The sequence below is a fragment of the Colletes latitarsis genome, chromosome 1 (genome assembly GCF_051014445.1).
Source record: "Colletes latitarsis isolate SP2378_abdomen chromosome 1, iyColLati1, whole genome shotgun sequence".
Taxonomy (NCBI): domain Eukaryota; kingdom Metazoa; phylum Arthropoda; class Insecta; order Hymenoptera; family Colletidae; genus Colletes; species Colletes latitarsis.
The window spans coordinates 17,268,676-17,282,865 of record NC_135134.1 but is presented as its reverse complement, the minus strand read 5'-3'; positions in this window follow the sequence as shown (position 1 = coordinate 17,282,865).

Sequence of the window (14,190 nt, the reverse complement as noted above, 5' to 3'; positions counted from 1 at the left end):
CACTGAAACAGTCGACTTTACCTGGTTACGATCAATATTTTAGAGGATAACGCATGTTAGGTCTAGGTTAGGCCTTGAATTTGCCCTCATCAGACTCATAATTTCGCATTCTTCACATACTTGCTGAACAGATCCCATGTTTTTCTGATTTGGATCACGTAGAAATGTGGTACCACACTGAAACAGTCAATTAAACCTGGTTTCGATCAATATTTTAGAGGATAACGCAAGTTAGGTCCGGATTAGGTCTGGGATTTGCCCTCTTCAGTCTCAAACTTTCGCATTCTTCACATACTTCTTGAACAGATCCTGGGTTTGTTGTGGTTTGGATCACATAGTAATCTGGTACCACCCAGAAGCAGTCGATTAAACCAGGTTTCGATCAATATTTTAGATGATAACGCATGTTAGGGCTAGGTTAGGCCTGGGATTTGCCCTCACCAGGGTCATACTTTCGCATTCTTCACATACTTGTTGAACAGATCCTGGGATTTTTCTGCTTTGGATCACGTAGTAATGTGGTACCACACTGAAAGAGACGATTAAACCTGGTCACGATCAATATTTTAGAGGATAACCCATGTTAGGTCTAGGTTAGGTCTGGGAGTTGCTCTCATCAGGCTCATACTTTCGCATATTTCTCATACTCGATGGCCAGATTCTGGGCTTTTTCTGGTTTGGATCACGTAGTAATGTGGTTCCACACTGAAACAGTCGACTAAACCAGGTCTCGATCAGTATTTTAGAGGATAACGCATGTTAGGTCTGGATTAGGTCTGTGATTTGACCTCATCAGGGTCATACTTTCGCATACTTCTCATACTTGCTGGCCTGATCCTGGGCTTTTTCTGGTTTGGATCACGTAGCAATGTGGTACCAGACTGAAACAGTCGACTAAACATGGTCACGATCAGTATTTTAGAGGGTAACGCATGTTAGGTCTGGATTAGGTCTGGATTAGGTCTGGGATTTGCCCCCATCAGTCTCACACTTCCGCATTCCTCACATACTTCTTGATCAGATCCTGGGTTTTTTCTGGTTTGGATCACATAGTAGTGTGGTACCTCACTGAAACAGTCGATTAAACATGGTTTTGATCAATACTTTAGAGGATAACTCATGTTAGGTCAGAGTTGGGTCTAGGATTTGCCCTCATCAGGCTCATACTTTCGCATATTTCTCTTAGTTGTTAGCCAGATCCTTTTCTCTTTCTGGTTTGGATCACATAGAAATGTGGTACCACAGTGAAACAGTCAATTAAACCTGGTTTCGATCAATATTTTAGAGGATAACGCATGTTAGGTCTAGGTGAGGCCTTGAATTTGCCCACATCAGACTCATAATTTCGCATTCTTCACATACTTGTTGAATAGATCTCATGTTTTTTCTGGTTTGGATCACGTAGAAATGTGGTACCACACTGAAACAGTCAATTAAACCTGGTTTCGATCAATATTTTAGAGGATAACGCAAGTTAGGTCTGGATTAGGTCTGGGATTTGCCCTCTTCTGTCTCAAACTTTCGCATTCTTCACATACTTCTTGAACAGATCCTGGGTTTGTTCTGGTTTGGATCACATAGTAATGTGGTACCACCCAGAAACTGTCGACTAAACCTGGTCACGATCAATATTTTAGAGGATAACCCATGTTAGGTCTAGGTTAGGTCTGGGATTTGCTCTCATCAGGCTCATACTTTCGCATATTTCTCATACTCGATGGCCAGATTCTGGGCTTTTTCTAGTTTGGATCACGTCGTAATGTGGTACCACACTGAAACAGTCGACTAAACCTGGTCTCGTTCAGTATTTTAGAGGATAACGCATGTTAGGTCTGGATTAGGTCTGGGATTTGACCTCATCAGGGTCATACTTTCGCATACTTCTCATAATTGTTGGCCTGATCCTGGGCTTTTTCTGGTTTGGATCACGTAGTAATGTGGTACCACCCAGAAACAGTCGACTAAACCTGGTCACGATCAATATTTTAGAGGATAACGCATGTTAGGTCTAGGTTAGGTCTGGGATTTGCTCTCATCAAGCTCATACTTTCGCATATTTCTCATACTCGATGGCCAGATTCTGGGTTTTTTCTGGTTTTGATCGCGTAGTAGTGTGGTACCGCACTGAAACAGTCGACTAAAGCTGGTCTCGATCAGCATTTTCGAGGATAACGCATGTTAGGTCTGGATTAGGTCTGGATTATGTCTGGGATTTGCCCTCATCAGTCTCATACTTCCGCATTCTTCAGATACTTCCTGCACAGATTCTGGGTTTTTTCTTGTTTGGATCACATAGTAGTGTGGTACCACACTGAAACAGTCGATTAAATATGGTTTCGATCAATATTTTAGAGGATAACGCATGTTAGGTCTAGGTGAGGTCTGGGATTTGCTCTCATCAGGCTCATACTTTCGCATATTTCTCATACTTGATGTCCAGATTCTGGGTTTTTTCTGGTTTTGATCGCGTAGTAATGTGGTATTACACTGAAACAGTCCATTAACCCTGGTCTCGATCAATATTTTAGACGATAACTCATGTTAGGTCAGAGTTGGGTCTAGGATTTGCCCACATCAGGCTCATACTTTCGCATATTTCTCTTACTTGTTAGCCAGATCCTTTGCTCTTTCTGGTTTGGATCACATAGAAATGTGGTACCACAGTGAAACAGTCAATTAAACCTGGTTTCGATCAATATTTTAGAGGATAACGCATGTTAGGTCTAGGTGAGGCCTTGAATTTGCCCACATCAGGCTCATAATTTCGCATTCTTCACATACTTGTTGAACAGATCTCATGTTTTTTCTGGTTTGGATCACGTAGAAATGTGGTACCACACTGAAACAGTCAATTAAACCTGGTTTCGATCAATATTTTAGAGGATAACGCAAGTTAGGTCTGGATTAGGTCTGGGATTTGCCCTCTTCAGTCTCAAACTTTCGCATTCTTCGCATACTTCTTGAACAGATCCTGGGTTTGTTCTGGTTTGGATCACATAGTAATGTGGTACCACCCAGAAACTGTCGACTAAACCTGGTCACGATCAATATTTTAGAGGATAACCCATGTTAGGTCTAGGTTAGGTCTGGGATTTGCTCTCATCAGGCTCATACTTTCGCATATTTCTCATACTCGATGGCCAGATTCTGGGCTTTTTCTAGTTTGGATCACGTCGTAATGTGGTACCGCACTGAAACAGTCGACTAAAGCTGGTCTCGATCAGCATTTTCGAGGATAACGCATGTTAGGTCTGGATTAGGTCTGGATTATGTCTGGGATTTGCCCTCATCAGTCTCATACTTCCGCATTCTTCAGATACTTCCTGCACGCCGGGAGGAGGCTGGCGCGGCCATTAATTAATGCCGCCCCGCCTCCTCCTCCAGGCCAACCTCAACCACTGCCGCGCGGCACAGGACTTGATGTCCCAAGTCCTCGCGGAGTGGGGGGTTTGGCCTGGCGGTCGCCGCCGAGCCGTACCGCGTCCCTGATCACCCTCATTGGGTGGGCGACGCGGACGGCTTGGTGGCGACGGTATGGGGAGGGGGCGACGGGTCCCCACCGTTCTCCTTGTTGGAGCGCGGTCGGGGATTCGTCGCCGTGGACTGGGGGGGAGTCGCTGTGGTGGGGTGCTACATTTCGCCCCGTAGCGGTCACGCTGCGTTCGAGCTGTACTTGGCCGAGGTCGCGGCATGCGTGCAGTGCTACGCGGCCCGGCCGGTGCTGGTCCTGGGGGATTTTAATGCCAAGTCGGTGGCTTGGGGATCCCCCAGGACCTCCGTTCGCGGCGGGATCCTGGGCGATTGGGCGGCGGGGCTCGACCTCCGGGTATTGAACCGGGGGTCGGAGCACACATGCGTGCGGCGATATGGGGGGTCCATCGTGGATGTTGGATTCGCGACCCCCAACGCCGTGCGCATGGTGTCGGGTTGGCACGTGGTCGCGGGGGCAGAGACACTCTCCGATCACCGGTACATCCGGATGGAGGTCTCTGCCGCCGCGAGTGCATCCCGACACGGCCGCCTGCGTGGCACCCCACCACGCCGCTGGGCACTTCGGCGCCTGGACAAGGACGCCCTGATGGCAGCTGCCCTCGCTGCAACTTGGCCGCAGGGAGCGGCCGAGTTGCCGAGCATACAGGAGGAGGTCGCCCGGCTCGGAGCATTGGTCGCGGGTATTTGCGACGCGGCGATGCCTCGGGTCGGGCGGGCTTCTCCTCGCCGAGCGGTGTACTGGTGGTTGGACGCGATCGCGGAGTTGCGAGTCGCGACTGTCCGCGCCCGACGCCAGTACACCCGCGCGCGCCGTCGTCAACGTACAGGCGACGGCGTGGCGCGAGCGAGGGCAGCTGATGACCTGTATGGAGCATACCGCGTGGCGCGGGTTGCTCTGCAGGTCGCCATCAAACGAGCCAAGACCCGGGCATGGAAGGAGCTCCTCCAGACCCTTGATGACGATCCATGGGGGCGCCCATATAAGGTGGTGCTGAATAAGCTCCGTCCGTGGGCGCCCCCCGTCACCGAGGGTCTTGACCCCTGGCTGCTGGAGGACGTGGTCAATACACTCTTCCCAATTGGGGAGAGGGGACCGCGTCCTCCGGCAGAGGCGACGGCCCCGTTGGAGTGGGTGGCCGAGCCGGGGGTCACGCAGGAGGAGCTGGCAGCGGCCATCAGACGGCTCGGGGTTCGTAACACGGCCCCGGGTCCGGATGGTGTGCCCGGCCGGGTTTGGGTCTTGACCCAGGGCGTCCTTGGGGCCGACCTCAGGCGGTTGTTCGACCGCTGCCTGAGGGACGGGCGATTCCCCCCCAGTTGGAAGGTGGCGAGGATGGTCCTCCTCCGGAAGGAGGGTCGGCCCGCGGAGTCTCCCTCCGCATACCGGCCCATTTGTCTCCTCGACGAGGTGGGCAAGCTCTTCGAGCGTGTGATTGCAGCCCGCCTCTTCGAGCACCTGTCGCGGGGTGATCCCGGTCTGGCCGACTGCCAGTTCGGTTTCCGGGGGGGCCGATCGACTATCGACGCGATAGGTCGTGTGAGGGCCCTCTCGGAGGCGGCCGTCTCCCGGGGAGGGGTGGCATTGGCAATATCCTTGGATATTGCCAATGCCTTTAACACCCTCCCCTGGGAAGAGATAAGGAAGGGACTCGAATATCATCGAGTCCCCCCTTGTCTCAGGGGGGTGGTCGGGGATTATCTCCGGGGCAGGTGGATCGAGTATCCGGGCCGGGATGGTGATATGCGGAGGGAGGTGTACTGCGGTGTTCCGCAGGGGTCGGTCCTCGGGCCACTCCTGTGGAGCATCATGTACGACTCGGTGTTGCGGGCCGGCCTCCCCGACAGCGTCAGCACGGTGTGTTATGCGGATGACACACTGGTGCTGGCCGTCAGGGCGCACTGGGGGAGGGCCATGCGTCGCGCGGAGGAGGGGTCGCAACGCGTCGTCGACCGGATCAGGGGGATGGGGATGACGGTGGCGGTCCATAAGACCGAGGTGATTGCGTTTCATTCACCTCGGCAGGCTCCGCCCCCCCCTCTGATCCGGGTGGGTGGGGCTGACATCGAGGTGAAGCCCCAGATCAGGTATCTAGGGCTGATCCTCGATAGCCACTGGCGTTTCGAGGAGCATTTCCGATGCCTGGTCCCCCGGTTGGAAAGGATGGTTGCGGCTCTGGGCCGGATCCTGCCCAACCTGGGGGGCCCGGCGGGCCGAGTTCGTCGCCTCTATGTGGCAATGGTCCAGTCGGTGGCCCTATACGGGGCCCCCGTCTGGGCGGACGACCTGGCTGCCTCCCGGCGCAGCATGACTATGCTGCGTCGGGTGCAGAGGCGCATGGCGCTCAGGGTCGTCCGCGGGTATCGGCCCATGTCACATGAGGCGGCGACGGTTCTAGCGGGGATGCCGCCCATGGACCTGCTCGCGCGGTCGCACGCGGTGATGTACCGGCACCGCGTCGACCGTCGCGCGGGGGTGGGGGCGGTCCCGGGCGGGCAGGAACCTGCTTGGGGCGATTTGAAGCGCCAGGCCCGGCAGTCCGTGTTGCTCGCGTGGCAGGAGCGGCTGGCTCTGCCAACCGCGGGGCACCGGACTGTCGGGGCTGTTCGGCCACTCCTGAAGGAGTGGCTGGACAGAGGCCATGGCAGCCTCACCTACCGGCTGGCACAGGTATTTTCCGGGCATGGCAGCTTCGGAAGATACCTGTGCCGGATAGGGAAGGAGCCGACGGCGCGTTGCTGCCACTGCGACGCTGAGCAGGACACGGCGGATCATACCCTGGAGGTATGCCCCACGTGGGAGGGGGAGCGCCGTGTCCTGGTCGGCGTCGTCGGGCGGGATGTCTCGCTGCCGGGCGTGGTGCGCGCCATGCTCGGCAGCGAAGAGAAGTGGAGGGTCGTGGCCTCCTTCTGCGAGAACGTAATGTTGCAGAAGGAGGCCGCGGGGAGGGAGCGCGAGCTTCAGCGCGCCGCTGAAGCTCGCGCTCGTGCGGTGGCCCGAGGTCGTCGCCCGGTCGCGAGGCGTCGCGGGCGGCCGCCTCGGCGTGGCGGATGACCTAGGCTGGGAGGGGGGTCCTGAGGGGACCCTCCTCCCGCCAGGCGGCGCCGGGTCGGACCGGTTGGGGGTAGGAGTGCCTCCCCCTACCGGTCCGACGCAATGGGAGGCACCCTCGGCGGTCTGGTGCGGCCATGAACGCCCGGCCGCCGAGGGGTGGAAACGGGGTCGCGGGCGGTTGCGAGTTGGGGCTCGCAGCCGCCACTAAACGCGGCCCCGAGACGGATAGCGGCGGGATAGAGTGGCCCCGTCCCGCCGCTATGAGGCAGTGTGTCTACTGGGGGGACCGATTGTCCCCCCGGGGGATGGGCGCGAAAGCGAGGGCACGGGGAGGATACCGGAAGAATGCTTCGAGCGATTCCCGGTATCCTCCCAAAGCGTGCCGAAGGGTCACCGTGGGGTTTTTAGTGGGTAGGTCCCGCGCCTGTCGTTGTACGGGCGCGGGGAATCCCACACACCCCTCCCACCTCTCCCCAAGGAGGTGGGAGGGAGTCTTTCGAAGATTTTCCCCACGACAAAAAAAAAAAAAAAAAAAAAAAAAAAGATACTTCCTGCACAGATCCTGGGTTTTTTCTTGTTTGGATCACATAGTAGTGTGGTACCACACTGAAACAGTCGATTAAATATGGTTTCGATCAATATTTTAGAGGATGACGCATGTTAGGTCTAGGTGAGGTCTGGGATTTGCTCCCATCATGCTCATACTTTCGCATATTTCTCATACTTGATGGCCAGATTCTGCATTTTTTCTGGTTTTGATCGCCTAGTATTGTGGTATTACACTGAAACAGTCCATTAACCCTGGTCTCGATCAATATTTTAGACGATAACTCATGTTAGGTCAGAGTTGGGTCTAGGATTTGCCCTCATCAGGCTCATACTTTCGCATATTTCTCTTACTTGTTAGCCAGATCCTTTGCTCTTTCTGGTTTGGATCACATAGAAATGTGGTACCACACTGAAACAGTCAATTAAACCTGGTTTCGATCAATATTTTAGAGGATAACGCATGTTAGGTCTGGATTAGGTCTGGATTAGGTCTGGGATTTGCCCTCATCAGTCTCATACCTCCGCATTCTTCAGATACTTCTTGAACAGATCCTGAGTTTTTTCTTGTCTGGATCACATAGTAGTGTGGTACCACACTGAAGCAGTCGATTAAACATGGTTTCGATCAATATTTTAGAGGATAACGCATGTTAGGTCTAGGTTAGGCCTTGAATTTGCCCTCATCAGACTCATAATTTCGCATTGTTCACATCCTTGTTGAACAGATCCCATGTTTTTTCTGGTTTGGATCACATAGAAATGTGGTACCACACTGAAACAGTCGACTAAACCTGGTCACGATCAATATTTTAGAGGATAACGCATGTTAGGTCTAGGTTAGGCCTTGAATTTGCCCTCATCAGACTCATAATTTCGCATTCTTCACATACTTGTTGAACAGATCCCATGTTTTTCTGGTTTGGATCACGTAGAAATGTGGTACCACACTGAAACAGTCAATTAAACTTGGTTTCGATCAATATTTTAGAGGATAACGCAAGTTAGGTCTGGATTAGGTCTGAGATTTGCCCTCTTCAGTCCCAAACTTTCGCATTCTTCACATACTTCTTGAACAGATCCTGGGTTTGTTGTGGTTTGGATCACATAGTAATCTGGTACCACCCAGAAGCAGTCGATTAAACCAGGTTTCGATCAATATTTTAGATGATAACGCATGTTAGGGCTAGGTTAGGCCTGCGATTTGCCCTCACCAGGCTCATACTTTCGCATTCTTCACATACTTGTTGAACAGATCCTGGGATTTTTCTGCTTTGGATCACGTAGTAATGTGGTACCACACTGAAAGAGACGAATAAACCTGGTTCCGATCAATATGTTTGAGGATAACTCATGCTAGGTCTACGTTAGGTGTGGGATTTGCTCGCATCAGGCTGATACCTTCGCTTATTTCTCATACTTGATGGCGAGATTCTGGGCTTTTTCTGGTTGGGATCACACAGTAATGTGGTTCCACACTGAAACAGTCCATTAAACCTGGCTTCGATCGATATTTTAGAGGATATCGCATGTTAGATCTAGGTTAAGCCTGGGATTTGCCCTGATGAGGGTCATACTTTCACATTTTTCGCATACTTGTTGAACAGATCCCATGTTTTTTCTGGTTTGGATCACGTAGAAATGTGGTACCACACTGAAACAGTCCATTAACCCTGGTCTCGATCAATATTTTACAGGATAACGCATGTTAGGTCTGTGTTCGGTCTGGATTAGGTCTGGGATTTGCCCTCATCAGTCATATACTTCCGCATTCATCACATACTTCTTGAACAGATCCTGGGTTTGTTGTGGATTGGATCACATAGTAGTGTGGTACCACACTGAAACAGTCGATTAAACCTGGTTTCGATTGATATTTTAGAGGATATCGCCTGTTAGGTCTAGGTTAAGCCTGGGATTTGCCCTCATCAGGGTCATACTTTCACATTTTTCGCATACTTGTTGGCCAGATCTCGGGCATTTTCAGGTTTGGATCACGTGGTAATGTGGTACCACACTGAAACAGTCCATTAACCCTGGTCTCGATCAATATTTTAGACGATAACTCACGTTAGGTCAGAGTTGGGTCTAGGATTTGCCCTCATCAGGCTCATACTTTCGCTTATTTCTCTTACTTGTTGAACAGATCCCATGTTTTTCTGGTTTGGATCACGTAGAAATGTGGTACCACACTGAAACAGTCAATTAAACCTGGTTTCGATCAATATTTTAGAGGATAACGGACGTTAGGTCTGGATCAGGTCTGGGATTTGCCCTCTTCAGTCTCAAACTTTCGCATTCTTCACATACTTCTTGAACAGATCCTGGGTTTGTTGTGGTTTGGATCACATAGTAATGTGGTACCACCCAGAAGCAGTCGATTAAACCAGGTTTCGATCAATATTTTAGAGGATAACGCATGTTAGGTCTAGGTGAGGCCTTGAATTTGCCCTCATCAGACTCATAATTTCGCATTCTTCGCATACTTGTTGAACAGATCCCATGTTTTTTCTGGTTTGGATCACGTGGTAATGTGGTATCACACTGAAACAGTCCATTAACCCTTGTCTCGATCAATATTTTAGAGGATAACGCATGTTAGGTCTGTGTTCGGTCTGGATTAGGTCTGGGATTTGCCCTCATCAGTCTCATACTTCCGCATTCTTCACATACTTCTTGAACAGATCCTGGGTTTGTTGTGGTTTGGATCACACAGTAATGTGGTACCACCCAGAAGCAGTCGATTAAACCAGGCTTCGATCAATATTTTAGAGGATAACGCATGTTAGGTCTAGGTGAGGCCTTGAATTTGCCCTCATCAGACTCATAATTTCGCATTCTTCACATACTTGTTGAACAGATCCCATGTTTTTTCTGGTTTGGATCACGTAGAAATGTGGTACCACACTGAAACAGTCAATTAAACCTGGTTTCGATCAATATTTTAGAGGATAACGCATGTTAGGTCTAGGTTAGGTCTCGGATTTGCTCTCATCAGGCTCATACTTTCGCATATTTCTCATACTTGATGGCCAGATTCTGGGCTTTTTCTGGTTTGGATCACGTAGTAATGTGGTACCACACTGAAACAGTCGACTAAAGCTGGTCTCGATCATTATTTTAGAGGATAACGCATGTTAGGTCTGGATTAGGTCTGGATTAGGTCTGGGATTTGCCCCCATCAGTCTCATACTTTTTTTTTTTTTTTTTTTTTTTTGTCGTGGGGAAAATCTTCGAAAGACTCCCTCCCGCCTCCTTGGGGAGAGGTGGGAGGGGTGTGTGGGATTCCCCGCGCCCGTACAACGACAGGCGCGGGACCTACCCACTAAAAACCCCACGGTGACCCTTCGGCACGCTTTGGGAGGATACCGGGAATCGCTCGAAGCATTCTTCCGGTATCCGCCCCGTGCCCGCGCTTTCGCGCCCATCCCCCGGGGGGACAATCGGTCCCCCCAGTAGACACACTGCCTCATAGCGGCGGGACGGGCCCACTCTATCCCGCCGCTATCCGTCCCGGGGCCGCGCTTAGTGGCGGCTGCGAGCCCCAACTCGCAACCGCCCGCGACCCCGTTTCCACCCCTCGGCGGCCGGGCGTTCATGGCCGCACCAGACCGCCGAGGGTGCCTCCCCTTGCGTCGGACCGGTAGGGGGAGGCACTCCTACCCCCAACCGGTCCGACCCGGCGCCGCCTGGCGGGAGGAGGGTCCCCTCAGGACCCCCCTCCCAGCCTAGGTCATCCGCCACGCCGAGGCGGCCGCCCGCGACGCCTCGCGACCGGGCGACGATCTCGGGCCACCGCACGAGCGCGAGCTTCAGCGCGCCGCTGAAGCTCGCGCTCCCTCCCCGCGGCCTCCTTCTGCAACATAACGTTCTCGCAGAAGGAGGCCACGGCTCTCCACTTCTCCTCGCTGCCGAGCATGGCGCGCACCACGCCCGGCAGCGAGACATCCCGCCCGACGACGCCGACCAGGACACGGCGTTCCCCCTCCCACGCGGGGCATACCTCCAGGGTATGATCCGCCGTGTCCTGCTCAGCGTCGCAGTGGCAGCAACGCGCCGTCGGCTCCTTCCCTATCCGGCACAGGTATCTTCCGAAGCTGCCATGCCCGGAAAATACCTGTGCCAGCCGGTAGGTGAGGCTGCCATGGCCTCTGTCCAGCCACTCCTTCAGGAGTGGCCGAACAGCCCCGACAGTCCGGTGCCCCGCGGTTGGCAGAGCCAGCCGCTCCTGCCACGCGAGCAACACGGACTGCCGGGCCTGGCGCTTCAAATCGCCCCAAGCAGGTTCCTGCCCGCCCTGGACCGCCCCCACCCCCGCCCGACGGTCGACGCGGTGCCGGTACATCACCGCGTGCGACCGCGCGAGCAGGTCCATGGGCGGCATCCCCGCTAGAACCGTCGCCGCCTCATGTGACATGGTCCGATACCCGCGGACGACCCTGAGCGCCATGCGCCTCTGCACCCGACGCAGCATAGTCATGCTGCGCCGGGAGGCAGCCAGGTCGTCCGCCCAGACGGGGGCCCCGTATAGGGCCACCGACTGGACCATTGCCACATAGAGGCGACGAACTCGGCCCGCCGGGCCCCCCAGGTTGGGCAGGATCCGGCCCAGAGCCGCAACCATCCTTTCCAACCGGGGGACCAGGCAGCGGAAATGCTTCTCGAAACGCCAGTGGCTATCGAGGATCAGCCCTAGATACCTGATCTGGGGCTTCACCTCGATGTCAGCCCCACCCACCCGAATCAGAGGGGGTGGCGGATCCTGCCGAGGTGAATGAAACGCAATCACCTCGGTCTTATGGACCGCCACCGTCATCCCCATCCCCCTGATCCGGTCGACGACGCGTTGCGACCCCTCCTCCGCGCGACGCATGGCCCTCCCCCAGTGCGCCCCGACGGCCAGCACCAGTGTGTCATCCGCATAACACACCGTGCTGACGCCGTCGGGGAGGCCGGCCCGCAACACCGAGTCGTACGCGATGTTCCACAGGAGTGGCCCGAGGACCGACCCCTGCGGAACACCGCAGTACACCTCCCTCCGCATATCACCATCCCGGCCCGGATACTCGATCCACCTGCCGCGGAGATAATCCCCGACGACCGCCCTGAGACAAGGGGGGACTCGATGATATTCGAGTCCCCTCCTTATCTCTTCCCAGGGGAGGGTGTTAAAGGCATTGGCAATATCCAAGGATATTGCCAATGCCACCCCTCCCCGGGAGACGGCCGCCTCCGAGAGGGCCCTCACACGACGTATCGCGTCGATAGTCGATCGGCCCCCCCGGAAACCGAACTGGCAGTCGGCCAGACCGGGATTACCCCGCGACAGGTGCTCGACGAGGCGGGCAGCAATCACACGCTCGAAGAGCTTACCCACCTCGTCGAGGAGACAAATGGGGCGGTATGCGGAGGGAGACTCCGCGGGCCGACCCTCCTTCCGGAGGAGGACCATCCTCGCCACCTTCCAACTGGGGGGGAATCGCCCGTCCCTCAGGCAGCGGTCGAACAACCGCCTGAGGTCGGCCCCAAGGACGCCCTGGGTCAAGACCCAAACCCGGCCGGGCACACCATCCGGACCCGGGGCCGTGTTACGAACCCCGAGCCGTCTGATGGCCGCTGCCAGCTCCTCCTGCGTGACCCCCAGCTCGGCCGTCCACTCCACTGGGACAGCCGCCGCCGCCGGAGGACGCGGTCCCCTCTCCCCAATTGGGAAGAGTGTATTGACCACGTCCTCCAGCAGCCGGGGGTCAAGACCCTCGGTGACGGGGGGCGCCCACGGGCGGAGCTTATTCAGCACGACCTTATATGGGCGCCCCCATGGATCGTCATCAAGGGTCTGGAGGAGCTCCTTCCATGCCTGGGTCTTGGCCCGTTTGATGGCGACCTGCAGAGCAACCCGCGCCACGCGGTATGCTCCATACAGGTCATCAGCTGCCCTCGCTCGCGCCACGCCGTCGCCTGTACGTTGCCGACGGCGCGCGCGGGTGTACTGGCGTCGGGCGCGGACAGTCGCGACTCGCAACTCCGCGATCGCGTCCGACCACCAGTACACCGCCCGGCGAGGAGAAGCCCGCCCGACCCGAGGCATCGCCGCGTCGCAAATACCCGCGACCAATGCTCCGAGCCGGGCGACCTCCTCCTCTATGCTCGGCAACTCGGCCGCTCCCTGCGGCCAAGTTGCAGCGAGGGCAGCTGCCATCAGGGCGTCCTTGTCCAGGCGCCGAAGCGCCCAGCGGCGTGGTGGGGTGCCACGCAGGCGGCCGTGTCGGGATGCACTCGCGGCGGCAGAGACCTCCATCCGGATGTACCGGTGATCGGAGAGTGTCTCTGCCCCCGCGACCACGTGCCAACCCGACACCATGCGCACGGCGTTGGGGGTCGCGAATCCAACATCCACGATGGACCCCCCATATCGCCGCACGCATGTGTGCTCCGACCCCCGGTTCAATACCCGGAGGTCGAGTCCCGCCGCCCAATCGCCCAGGATCCCGCCGCGAACGGAGGTCCTGGGGGATCCCCAAGCCACCGACTTGGCATTAAAATCCCCCAGGACCAGCACCGGCCGGGCCGCGTAGCGCTGCACGCATGCCGCGACCTCGGCCAAGTACAGCTCGAACGCAGCGTGACCACTACGGGGCGAAATGTAGCACCCCACCACAGCGACTCCCCCCCAGTCCACGGCGACGAATCCCCGACCGCGCTCCAACAAGGAGAACGGTGGGGACCCGTCGCCCCCTCCCCATACCGTCGCCACCAAGCCGTCCGCGTCGCCCACCCAATGAGGGTGATCAGGGACGCGGTACGGCTCGGCGGCGACCGCCAGGCCAATCCCCCACTCCGCGAGGACTTGGGACATCAAGTCCTGTGCCGCGCGGCAGTGGTTGAGATTGGCCTGGAGGAGGAGGCGGGGCGGCATTAATTAATGGCCGCGCCAGCCTCCTCCCGGCCGTCCGTCCCCGTAGCACCGTCCACCTCCATGGAGGACGATGCCACCGCCCTCGGCACCGGAGCCGGTGCAGCCCGCCTCTTCCTCTCCTTCCGGGAGGGGGGGGGAGCACTTCTTGCTCCCCACCCTGTGATCGGCTGGCCTCCCCATGTCC